Genomic DNA, 13,854 nt, shown 5'->3' with positions numbered 1-13,854 from the left:
TGGGAGTTTCAGAGACAGTGCGATTGGCACAGGACAGAGCAGAATTTAGGGCTGTTGTACATAGGGTCGCTATGAGTTGCAGGCGACTCAACAACAACAACAACATTCTCTCTTGATTTTCGGTTTTTCAGGATGCTTGGGAGACTGTTCATGTTGCGGATTAGGGCTTCTAGAATTCTTCCAAGCTTTTTTTTTTTTATATCCACTTTGAGTTGGTTTTTGTGTATTGTTTGAGGTGTGGGTCTTGTTTGAGTTTTCTGCATGCAGATAGTTTTCCAATTTTCCAACACCATTTGTTAAAAAGGCTGTCATTTCCCCACTTAATTGATTTCATCTCTTTGTCAAAAATCAGTTGACTATAGGAAGATGAGCTGATTTCTGGGTTCTCAATTTTATTCCATTAATCTATGTGTCTGCCATTGCACCAGTACCATGCTGTTTTGACCCCCATGACTGTGTAGTAGGATTTGAAATCAGGCAGTGAGATGTTTCCCACCTTGTTTCTCTTTTTAAGGGGTGCTTTGCTTATTTAGGGTCTCTTTCCATTCCAGACGAAGTTGGAAATTGCCTTTTCCATGTCGTTGAAGAATTGAATTGATATTTGTATTGGGATTGCATTGAAGTTGTAGATTGACTTTGTTAGAATTGTCATTTTCCCAATATTGAGTATTTCTATCATGGTATATTCTTCCATTTCTCCAGGTCTTCTTTTGTTTTTTTTGTAGTAATGCTTTGTCATTTTCTTTGAATAGGCTCTTTGTTTTTCTAGTTAGATGTACTCACAAGTATTTAATCTTATGATTAGTTATTGTGATGGGTATTGTTTTTATTTGTTCTGTATTTTCTTTGTCACTGTAGAAAAATCCAGTTGATTTTTGTATGTTGATTTTGTATCCTGCCATTTTGCTGAATTGGTTGACCATGTCCAGTAGTTTTCTCTCTGAGTCTTTTCCAAGTGTACTATCATATCATCTGCATATAGAGATAATTTTACCTCCTCTTTGCCAATTTGGATACCTCTAATTTCCTTCTCTTGTCTTATTGCTACTGCTAAGTCTTCCAATACAATCTTAAATAGGAGAGGTGATAGTGGAGATTCTTGCCTAGCTCCTATTCTTAAAGGGAATGTCTTTAGTCTCTCTTCATTCAGAACAATTTTGGCTCTTGGTTTTGTGTATATACTTTTTACTATATTGAGGAAATTCCCCTCTATTCCTATTTTGTTGCATGCTTTAATCAGGAAAGGGTGTTGGATTTTGTTAAAGGCCTTTTCTGAATCAATTATTAGGATCATGTGGTTCTTGTTCTTTTGCTTTCTTAATGTGATGAATTACACTGATTGCTTTTACCTGTTATGAATTCCATTTGGTCATTGTGAATTATTTTTCTGATGTATCATTGAATTCTATTGGGCAGGATTTTAATCAGGAGTTTTGCACCTATGTTTATGAGAGATATTGGCCTATAGTTTTCTCTTTTGTTGGTGTCTTTACCTGAGTTTGATATCAAGGATATGTTTGTTTCATAGAATGAGTCTGGGTGATTGCCATCTTTTTCTATTTTCTGAAATGCTTTATGTAGAATCAGTGACAGTTCTTCTCTGAATATTTTATAAAATTCACTTGTAAAAGCATCTGGTCTAGGGCTTTTTTTTTTTTTTTTTAAAGTTGTTTTATTACCAGTTCCATTTCTTCTTTTGTAATGAATCTGTTCAAGTGTTCCATTTTGGTCTGTGTCAGTTTAGATAGGTTGTTGGTTTCTAAGTATTTGTCCATTTCCTCTAGGTTTTCATATTTGTTTTGAGTGTCGTTTTTAATAATATTCCATTAACCTTTTTTATTTTAGTTGGTTCTGTTGTGACATTTCCCCTTTCGTCTCTTATTCAGGTTATTTATGTCTTCTTCTTTTCCATTGTGGTTTGTTGATTTTACGGACATTTTTAAAGAACCAACTCCTGGGTTTATTGATGGTTTCAATTGTTTTTCTGTTTTCTATTTCATTTATTTCTGCCTTAATTTTTTTATAATTTCAGGTATTTAGAGGGTGCCTGGTTTTTTTATGTTCTTTTTCAATTTCTTGGGGATGTTGAGTTAGAGAGTCAGTTATCACATTGTTTCTTGCCTTTTCATGTGTTTGCTAATTACTATAAATTGACCTCTGATTACTGCTTTGGCTGTTTCCCAGAGATTTGGTTGTTGAGTTCTCAATGTCATTTGTTTCAAAAACTTTTTAATTTCATTTTTTATTTCTTTTATTACCCACTCATATTCAAGTAAAGTGTTGTTCAGCTTCTAAATGTATGGTTTTCTTTTTATCCTTTTATCCTCTTGCTATTAATTTCTAATTTTGTAGCATTGTTATCTGAGAAGATGCTTTGTATTATATCTACGTTTTTGAACTTGTTGATGCTTGCCTTGTGACCTAAAATGTGATCTATTCTCAAGAATATTCCATGCACATTGAAGAAGGTATACTGTGCTTTTTTTTTTTCCAGGGGAGGGGTGCATGAGCCTATATATGTATCTATGAGATCAAGTTGGTTTATTGTGTGGTTTAATTCTTCAGCATCTTTATTGAGTTTCTTTCTGGAAGTTCTATCTTTTTCTGACAGTGGTGTATTAAAGTCTCCAACTATTTTAGTGGTATTATCTATTTCCTTTTTCAGTTTTGTTAATGTTTATTTTGTATATTTTATAGCTCTATCATTTGGTGCATAGATACTTATTATTCTATTGACCCTTTAAGCATTATGTAGTGACCTTTCTTGTTCTTTGTTATGGATTGTTTTCCTTGAAATATATTTTGTCAGAGATTAATATTACTACTCCTGCTTTTTCCCGGTTTCCATTTGCTTGGCATACTTTTTTTCACCCTTTAAAAATTTTTTTATTAAATTAATTTATTTATTTTTCATTTCAGTGAACATCTACAGAGATTTTAGAATTCCATTCATTCATTGTTGCACCCTTCTCCCCTCACCCTTTTATTTTTAGTCTTTTTTTTTATCTTCGCTTTTTAAATATGTCTCTTGTTGACAGCATATTTATGGGTTTTGTTTTATATCCAATCTGCTACTCTTTTTCTCTTCAGTGGTGCATTTAAGCCATTCACATTCAGTGTGATTATTGAGAGGCAAGTTTTTATTGCTATGATTTTGTTGAGTTCTCTTTGGTGTTGTTGCTGTTTTCTGTGGTCCATCCTGCTTTCTCTGGCACCTCTGTAAGGAGGACGTCTCTCAGTGTTTCCTGCAACATTGGTCTTGTTTTTACAAACTCCCTTAGGTCTGCTTTTCTGATAATGTCTTGAATGTTTGATATATTTCATTCCACTGTCATCCTGCTTGCATGTTTTCTGCTGAGAAATTGACATTTAATCTTATTTGTTCCCCCTTATAGATTACTCTTTGTAACTCTCCCTCGCTGCTTTCAGAATTCTCTCATCTTTGGTTCTGGCAAATTTGATTTTGATATGCCTTGGTGTTTTTCTTTTTGGGTTTATTCTATATGGTGTTCACTCAGCTTCTTGACTATATATTCTCACATTCTTCATTATGCCTGGAAAGTTTTCTTCTAGTAATTCTTCTATAACTTTCTCAGTGTCTTTACTTACTTCTTCCTGTTCTGGGATTCTGATTATTCACATGTTCTTCCTCTTGATACTGTCCCATATTTATTCTTAGGCTTTCTTTTTTCCCCCTTCCTTTTTGATTCTGCTTTTTTTTTCTAGCAGGTCAGTGGTGACAATTCTATCTTCTATTTCACTGGTTCTGTGTTCCATCTCTTCAACTCTGTTCATATGTCCTTCCAACATGTTGACAGCATCAGAAACATTGGCCCTTATGTTTTAGATTGTGGTTTCTTGTTTTTCCGGTGCCTCTAATGCCTTGTTTATTTTAACTGCATTTTTTTAAGCTTCTTTTTCTTTTTGCTTGCAGTATCCCGTATTTCTTCAAGTTTGTTTTTCACCCTTTGAAAATATGTAAGCATTGTTCTTTAAATTCTGCATCAGAAAGTTTTATCAGACTGTCTGTCTTCAGGAAATCCATTAATACTGTGTCACTTTTGGGGGGTAACACCTTGTTTTGGGTTTGTGTAGGGTGTGAGGTTTGTAAGGTTTAGGTTTGTGAGGCTGCATCTTCCATGACATAGCTTTGGTAGAGTTTCTCACACCTAAGGTGATATCAGGCTCTTGGTCTGAAATGTCTGCTCCAGAGGTTGGTGGGGCAGCTACCCTGCTTGAATTTCTCTCTGAACTTTTGACTCAAGGGAAAATTTGCTTCAGTTCAGGAAAGATATAGCCTGTGAATTAGCAACTTTCTCTATCAGACAACTGCTGCAGTTAGGCCTGTCTAAGTTGCCCTGTGCTAAAGACAGCTCAAGCTTTTGGAAGGAGGAGGAAATGAAATGGGTTCACCTATGATACTGATATCCCTGGTGCACTTCAGAGGGGTGGCAGAAAGTCATCCTCCAGGCTTCGAGGCTGGGGCATTCAGGTGGTGGAACCAGGTCATCCAGATAGTGGGGCCAGGTCCTCAGGCAACGGGGGCCCATTTGTGTGTTGTTTTTTTTTAAAAAAGGATTTCCAATGAATAAATTATTGAAAATACAAACTTTGATGATTTTATTTCCAGCCTCATTTCTATCACCAAGTCCATACTTTACAACTACTATTTGTTTTTCATTGTTTGCAACTTTTGAACCCCAGCCCCCAATTATCATTAACTCATTTTGAGTGCATGTTTGATCAATTTCAGACTGCAAAATTTGGTAAAAATTTTCAATTTCTTCCTCTTTGGCTCTAGATGTAGGAGTGCACATCTGAATGTTTGTATTAAGAAGTTTCCTTTATATGCATATGGATAATATCCTATGAATTCAACACCACTCTTCTCTTTTTCATTCCCAGCATAGTATACCACGTGATCATCTAATTCAAACTGGCCACTAGTGTGTCCTATCTCACTAATGTATAGGTTACTCATGCTCCTGTGTTCCATTTAATTTTTGATAATTTCTAGTTTGTGGGTGAGGAGACTCTGTTGAGTGGGCTTTTATGATTAAAAGTGTTAGTGCCTGAGAGCCTCTTGTTTAAAGAAGTTAGGAAATAGAAGATGGGTCTTTTTTATTTGATTAATAATAGGTTTTATTAATCCCAGTTGAGGGCTGGGAGTCTTTTGTTTAAACCAATTAGAACCCATTGGGCAGGACTTTGCTATTAGAGATACAAACCAACTGTCAGTTTATTGTATTTGGGGAGAATATTGTTCTAATTGGTATGGTACTTGCCTATTAATTTTTCTGTACTGAATTAACTTGTGGGTTGCTGTGATAGTGAAAGCTATGCCACCAGTGTGTCAAATGTCAAAAGGGTTATCCATGGTGGACAAGTTTTAGTAGAGCTCTCAGATTAAGACAGACTAGCAAGTAGGATTAGCTATTCACTTCTTAAATAGCAGTTCTCTGAAAACTCTATGAACAGCTGAATAACCTGAATAATTATAGTATTACTAGTAGAGCCTAGATTGGAAGTCAGTTGAGATGAAGGGGAATAATGGCAAACATCCCTTAATAATTGGAACATGGAATGTATGTAGCTAGCGTGTTGGAAAACTAGATATCATGAAGAATCAGCTTTAGAGGCTTTATTTCTTGATTTAATAACTTATTAGTTACAACTCTTACCAAGTTATTTTACCTTTCTGGACCTTAATTTTCTCATTTGATCCTTTCCATTTAGAAAGAGGTTATTCTAAAAATGAGCTCTAGTGGCCACACTTGTTAAAAAGATTTTATTATGGCTTATTTACAGAGTCTGGATACATTGTTTTTTACAAAAGATCCTTCCCATTTCCTTCACCCCACCCACCCATCAAATTGTGCAAACCTATGATTAACACCCTACCTACAATCCTCACCCCTCTATTACCACCTTCCCCCCTGCCTTGTATCCTCATACTCATTCTATAATAATAATTTATACAGTATTTGTCCTTGTGACACTTGGTTAATTCACTCAGCATAATGCTCTTCAGTCCCTCCAAAGTTAGGTAGTAATTTATCAACTGATTGCTCCTGTGTGCTGTGTAGTATTCCATTGTACCTCAACTTCTCAATCCATTTGTTTGTGGTTGGACATCTGGGCTGTATCCATGTTCTTGTGATGATGAATAATGCTGCTATGAACATTGGTGTACAAATTTCCATTTGAGTCTCAATTCTCATTTTCTTGGAGTATATTCCAAGTAATAGAATATCTGGATCATATGAAATTTCTATATTCAGCTTTTTCAGAAAGCACCAAATGACCTTCCAGGGTGGTTGTACCATTGTACAATTCCACCAATAATGTAAAAGAGTTCCTATCTCACCACATCCTCTCCAACATTTATTCCTTGCTGTCCTGTTAAACTTTGCCTCTGCTACTGGAATGTGATGTTATCTCACTGTGGTTTTGATTTGCATCTCTCTTATTGCCACTGATTTGAAGCATTTCTTCATGTGTCTGTTTGCCACTTGAATATCTTCCTCTGTGAAAATTTTTTCCCTATCTTTTGCCCATTTTGTAATTGGGCAATCAATCTTTTTCTTGTGGAGGCCCAGGAGTATTCTATAAACTTTTGTTATGGGACTCTTGTCTGAGATGATATTGCTGGTTCAAGGTAACTAGTAACTGCTTTGGAGAAGGATGGGCAATCTCCTCTGGTGTGACTCACAGCCTCAGAATACCTGCTGAAGGGTAAGCTCTGAGTCAATTTAACTCAATGGCTCTAAGTTTGAGGTTGTTTTTTGTTTTGTTTTGGTGTGTGTGTGTGTGTGTGTGTGTGTGTGCGCGCGCGCGCGCGCGTGTATGTGTTTTAATCATAATAATACGTATTGACAGACATTAGCTAAGCAGCCCTAGTAGCACAATGAATAGATCACTTTGCTAATAATTGAAAGGTTGGCAATTTTAACCTACCAGCTGTGAAGAGACATGATCTGGTGATCTATTCCCATAAAGATTACCACTTCTCTCTCTTCTGTCTTACAGGGTCAGAATGAGTTGGAATCAATTAAATGACACAAAAACAATGACAATGTTAGCTATATATTTTCTATATATTTAACTAATAACCCAGATTGGAAGGAAGTTCCCAAGTCCCCTCATCCCAGCTTAATCCCAGGCCTTGTCATTGAAGATTTATTGTAAGGTATGGGTTCTATAGGCCTGGTGAGAAGTACCAGGCAAAGTCTCAGAGTGTGGTGGTCATTGTTCCTACTGGAGGTGTCCTGTGTGACAAAAGGTACCTTCTATAGAAGAGAAGTTCATAACTCATGCCACATGGAAGGTGAGATGGAATCAAAACAGATGCCGATCATGCTTGTCCATTCCAACAATGACCCTCATGGTGTCTCTGGCAGCTAGCCTCCAAAATAATTACCAAGGGTCCCTTTCTCCTGGTATTTACAATCTTTCTGTCCCCTCTTTCATTGGATTAGGGTTTATCTGTGTAACCAATAGGATATGAGAGAAGTGATGACAAGATACATTCAAGATTATGTATAAAAGACTCTTGTTCTTTTGCTCCAGGGGAAGCCAGCTATGTTTTGAGCAGTATTGTAGAGAGGCCACATGGCAATGAAATGAGGCCTTCTGCCAACAGCTATGAGAACATTTTGAAAACAGATCTTCTAGCCCTGGGCAAAGCTTCACATTATAGCAGCCCAGTTAATGGCTTGAGAAATCTTGAGCCAGAATCATCCTATTAAGCTACCCTAAAATTCCTAACCTCCACAAAAGGTGTGAAATAATAAAGGTTTTATTTCTTTGGCTGTTAAATTTTGGGGTAAATTGTTACTCTGTAATAGATAACTCAGTTTCTCTTTGTTGAGTTGTACTTCTTTTCTGTAGGATTTACCAGATTAGTAAATAAGCACAAGGAAGCTTGGTTACTGAGCAACACACTCTTGCTCATAGCCTCCCCCCCCACCCACCCAGGAATAAAGAGATCTTTTCTACCATCTAAAGAAAATCAATAGCTTCAGACATAATCCTTCTCTTGCTTTTGGCCTCAGATGTATTGCCTGGCAAATCTGGCTTAATGAATTTCCTCATTGCCATCAATTTGATGCTAACTCATAGCAAGCAGATAGGACAGAGCAGAACTGCCACACCGGGCTTCCAAGGCTAAAAACACTTACAGGATCAGGTTGCCTCATCCTTCTTCTGTGGAGCAGCTGGCTAGATTGAATCATGTGCCTTTTCACCTGCTATGCCACTAAATCTCCTTTAGTGATTTTGTTGGTGTTCAGTGTCGAGGAGTCAAGTATGACTTAGCAACTCTATGAAGAACAGTTCTGAACCCTGTCCTATCCCGTGCCATCCTCATAATCCCTGACATACTTGTCACAATCACTATATCAATCTACCTTGTTGAGGGACTTCTCCTTCACTGACCCTCCACCTTTGCAAGCATGATGTCCCTCTTCTGTGAATAGCTTCTCCTAACAACATGCCCAAATACATGAGACAAAGCTTTGTCATCTTTGCCCCCAAAGAGCACTCTGGCTGCACTTCAGAAAATATCCTTTTCTTCTTTCTTCTTACATGAGCCACACTCCTGAAATCTTCTAAAGAACAGAACACAAGAAAGAGTTCTAAAAAGAAAATTGATTCATAATTTAAAAGAGACATCAAAAATATCATCTCACTGAAAGAAGTTATTTCCTTTAACAACTCTGTGAGATAAGTGTTCTTATGATCTGTGTTTTATAGATGGCAATAGGTTATCTTATTTTAAGTCACACATCTTTAAGTCACACACATGCTTGTTGTTATTGTTAGGTGCTGTTGAGTCAGCTACGAGTCATAGTAACCCTATGAACGACAGGTCATAGCACTGCCTGATCTTGCACTGTTTTCACTGTTGCTATGCTTTAGCTCATCATTGCAGTCACCATGCCAGACTATCTCTGTGAGGGTTGTCTCACCTTCCTTGCTTCCCAAGAGGATCTTGATCAGCCTTCTGAGAAACTTTTTTGTTAGGATTGTAGTCTGACCTGGATTGAATCTCACGGTTAACTATCTCCATACTCTTATCTTAATCATGTTTTAGAGTCAGAACTGATCCATAGCTGACCCTCCAGTGGGTTTCGTTGTATGGGAGGAGATTGCACATCCTTCTCCCACAGAACAGCCAGTGGATTCTAACCACACGTAGTTGGGATTGCAGGACAGCTTCTTCCCACAAGCCCATCCGCGCTCCTTTTTAATCATCAGACAGTGATATTTCTTTGCACCAGTTAAACCAATTTCTTTATATTTGAACCTAATTTAAAAATGGACTACAAGTATGGACTTGAGTGTGTCAGAGATTGTGAGGTTGGTACAGGACAGAATTCAGATCTTCTGTTTATAAGGTGATTATGAGTCATACTCAACTTGACAACACCTAACAACAATGAAAAAATTAGACTTGTGTCTCTGCATGTTGTTGTTATTGTTGTTATATGCTTTTGAATTGACTATGACTCATTATGATCCCATGAACAATGGCTCTGAACATTGCCCTATCTTGAGTCAACTTTATCATCGCCAACACACCTGACTCCATGGCCACAGTCACTCTGTCAATCCAATCCATCAAGATCATGATGTTTTTCTGCAAGGGCTGGTCCCTCTTGACAACATACCTAAAATACGTAGACCAGAGTGTCAAAACTGTTGCTTCCAAGGAGCAACCTGATTTCACCCTTTCTTTGCAGTCCTCAGTGCACTCAGTACTCTTCTTCAGACCTACAACTCCAAGACATTGATTATTCTTCTGTCATTCTCAGTCATTGTTTAGCTCTCAGAAGCATAGGAATTAATTGAGAAGACCATGGTTTAAATCAGACACATCTTAATCTTTAGACTGACTTCATTGCTCTTTAGGACTCTGGAGAGGTCTTTGACAGCAGATTATTCCCAGTGTAACTTGGCTTTTGATTTCCTGACTGCTGGTGCCAAGAGTTTTGATTGTGGATCCAAGCAAGGTGAAATTAACAACTTAATTAATCTTTTCTCTGCCTTATCAAGATGCTACCTATTGATCCAGTGGTAAGGATTTTTGTTTTCTTGATGTTGAGATGCAATATCTATTGAAGTCTGCAGCCCTTGATCTATTTTCTACAACAAGCACCTCCAGTCATCCTTAGTTTCAGTGAGCAAAGTTATATCACATGTATAATGCAGATGAGTCTTCCTCTAATCCTGATGCCACATTCCTCCTCATAAAGTTCAGCCTCTCAAATGATCTGTTTTGCTTATCAATTGAAAAAGTATGGAGAGAGGACACATCCCTGACACACTCCTTTCCTGATTTTGAACCATGCCGTTTTTCCTTGCTCTGTTCAGACAATGGCTTTTTGGTCTAGGTTCACATGAACATGCTTAAATGACCTGAAAATCCTTTTCTTCTCAATATTAGTCACAATTTATTGTGATGTGAACAGTCAAATGCCTTTTCATAGTCAATGGAACACAAATAGACATCCTTCTGGTACTGTCTGCTTTCAGCCAAGATCCATATGATATCAGCAATGACATTGCCCTTGCCTCACACTCTTCTCAACCCAGCTTGAATTTCTAGTAGTTCTCTTTTGATGTATTGTTCTGTGCATTTTTTAATAATCTTCAGCAAGATTTTACTTGCATGTCATGTTGATATTATTTTATAATTTCCACATTCTGTTGGATCACCTTTTTTTCTGTAATGGGAAGAAATATGATTTTCTTCCAGTTAGTTGACCAGGTAGTTGTTCTCTAGATTTCTTGGCCCACATGGTGAACACATTCAGGGCTTTAGCTCTTTGGTGAAATATGACATTTGGTATTCCATCCATTTCTGGGGCCTTTTTTTTTGCCAAAGTGCTAAAAAAAGCAACACTTGCAATAAATATAAATTCAAGGAAGTATTTATTTATGTCCAGTGAAGGAACAGGTATATCTGTATATGTTTCAAACCTATTTGTGGACTAGAATAAAGCTTAAGGGTCTAAAACAAGGTGAGGACTTTGGTTAAATATCTTTGTCACAACAGTGAATGGAAGCGATCCAATTTCATTCCAAACCCATTTGAGAGTTGAAATTAGTCTCTTTATTTTCTACAAATCAGTTCTCCCATATGTTCTATGTTGTTATTATGTGCCATTAAGTTGGAATAGACTCATCACTTACCCTGCAGGGTTTTCAGATGCAGTAAATCACATGGAAGGAGATTGCCCATCTTTTTGTTCTGTGGAGCAGCTGGTGGATTTCAACAGCATGTCTTTGAGATTGCAGTACAGCTTCTCTTCTTAACAATAGGCCTCTGATGCTCTGTGGAAATCTTCAACCCATCCATACATGGAAGTCTAGCATCCCTTTTACACGGCCCCTGTCTTCTTTGTCTCGTGTTACAAAGGAAGTGTCTCTCCTCCTCTTTGTAAGAATGCTTCTATCTGCACTGTATCCTAAACGTTCCTACTTTCTTAGAAACCTAGCTTTATGGATTGTACCCCCTTCTCTTCGTTCTCCACTTCTCTCTCCTGTACTAAATCTTTGTATCAGTGTTTTACAATGCTTAAATATGCATCTTTTTAAATTGTTATTTTATTCAGGCAGGACTGAATCATTGACCTCTATCACTCCAGAAGAGGGGGAGTGAGAAGGAACAACTCCTAGTTCTAACTGCAACAAGGAGCCCACTGACCAGCAATTCAAGTGGAGAAGTTGTCTGTCATTAAAGGGGTTCCTCTAGAGCCTTTAAATATGCATTTCAGTATCTTAATAGACTTTAAAGTGTTTAAAAAGAACAGCAAAAAAATTTCCTTCATGGCCCCTGCAGGATCTCTTTTCTCCTTTTCAAAGTACAAGTCTTAAGCAATTGTCTAAAGTTATTGGTATTGCTTCTTTCCCTCCCACTCACTCCTCAGCCCACCACATCCCAGCTTATGTCACCAACACTTTCCTCAATATACTATTACCAAGGACACCAATGACCTTGTCATTGCAAAATCTTAGTGACACTGCTCACTCCATTAATTTCTTCATCTTTTAGTGTCTGGCATTGTCTCTGCTTTGAAATATTTGCTTAGCCTGGTCTCCGCTCCACCTCTTTGACTTTCTTCTTTTTAAACTCCCTTTCTACTAGCCTTCTCAGAGCCTGCACGTTCTCTGGGCAGTCTTATCTATTCTGTTGGCTTTGCTGCGGTTAGTCGTCATCAATTTGCCTCTAATTCATAGCAAACTTATGTAGTGTGGAATGAGATGTTGCCTAATCCTGTGTCATTTTCATGACCATTGTTATGCTTGAGTCCATTGTTGTAACAATTATTCTTGATTTTCAAAGGATAAAGGCCAACAACCTCAAATCCACTGTGCTCAAATCTATTAGATTCCAACTCATAGTGCTCTTCCATCAGCTCTTTGAAGTCATAAATCTTTACTGAAAGAAGTGGCCCATTTTTCTCCTTTGGAGTAACTAGTAGACTTGAACTGTGAACCTTTTAGTTAGCAATCCAATATACATTACTTTAGTTATCACCATTTTTATTGTTTTAATGATGACTTCCAAATCTGTAATTCTAGGCCTCTTCCGAGTTTTATATTTAAATAGACTTCAATCTGTCTTTTGAACAGTTTCTCTTACATGTCCACTGTTGTTGTTATGTGCCATCCAGTTGCCTGGAATCCACAGTGACCCTATGTACAGCAACTAAGAAGCCTGCCCTGTCCTGAACCTGTCTCATTAATTCCAACACACGAACCCCAATTGCCCCAGTAGACAGATATAATTAAACTACTCCCAGCTCATCCACTTTCCTATCACCATCACTCTCCTAACTTGTTCTTCTAGTGAATGGTCTCATCATTCAACCAATTATCTAAGAGAAATGTGGCCATTATTTTCAACCTATTCTTTTTAATTTTTGCCCCACTTCCAATCAAGTTTGCTAAATTATTTCTGAAATCCACTAACTTATTTCCACTGCCACTACTACTATCTAGGATGCAACTTTTACCAAGCTTCCATCTCGTCTAACCAAGATTGCTGCAAACATCACCTGAATTGTCTACTTGACTTCAATACCATCCTTTTCCAACCCATTCTTTGTCCTACAGCCAGAGAGATCTTTCTAAAGTGTGAACCTTTCAAGATAAAGCCTAACTTTTTGGCATGGCATAAAGTGACCTTTTGCATTCTGGCCACCTCTCATCAGGTTCCCCTTTTCCCATTTCACATCAATATAATCCTTCGATCCAGCCTTGCTGAACTGATTCTGTGTTCTCTGCTAGGAAGTTGCTCTCAGTCTCAAGCTGGCTAACTCTTCCTTTGTGATAATGGCCCATCTCCACCAAGCTATACATTTGTAAATGTTTCTACCTGTGGTAGAGCAGATGAAAGTATTTTCCCAAATATGTCCCTGAGACTCATATGAAATAAGGGGTTTGACTAAAAGTGTGTATCGTGGTGGTAGATAGCTTGGGTCAATATACCTCTTAAACACACCATTATTTTCTATACTTCCCTGTATCATTGTGCATTTTGTTTGTGTTCTCTCTTTAGATCCTAGGAATTTGAGGCTATGACTGTCATACAATAATTAAGAAATTAGACTCTGCAGTAAGATTGCCTGGGTTCAAATTCGAGTTCTGAAGCACCCTCATTCTGTGAGGTTGCACATGTTGCTTAATTATGCCTCTGTTTTCTCATCTGTCAAATGGCTATTAGCACCTAACCCATAGGGTTGTTGTGAGGTTTAAATCAGGAAAATCAAGAAAAGCATTTAGGATAATGCTTGGAATTGTAGCAAATGAAACTTGTCTATTTTTACTTATGAAGGCAGGAACTGT

Source organism: Elephantulus edwardii, unplaced genomic scaffold, assembly GCF_000299155.1.
Source record: "Elephantulus edwardii isolate Elephantulus edwardi_28Jun2011 unplaced genomic scaffold, EleEdw1.0 scaffold00061, whole genome shotgun sequence".
NCBI classification, from domain to species: Eukaryota; Metazoa; Chordata; class Mammalia; order Macroscelidea; family Macroscelididae; genus Elephantulus; species Elephantulus edwardii.
The sequence above is the reverse complement of the archived record's forward strand: the minus strand, read 5'-3'. Positions refer to the sequence as shown.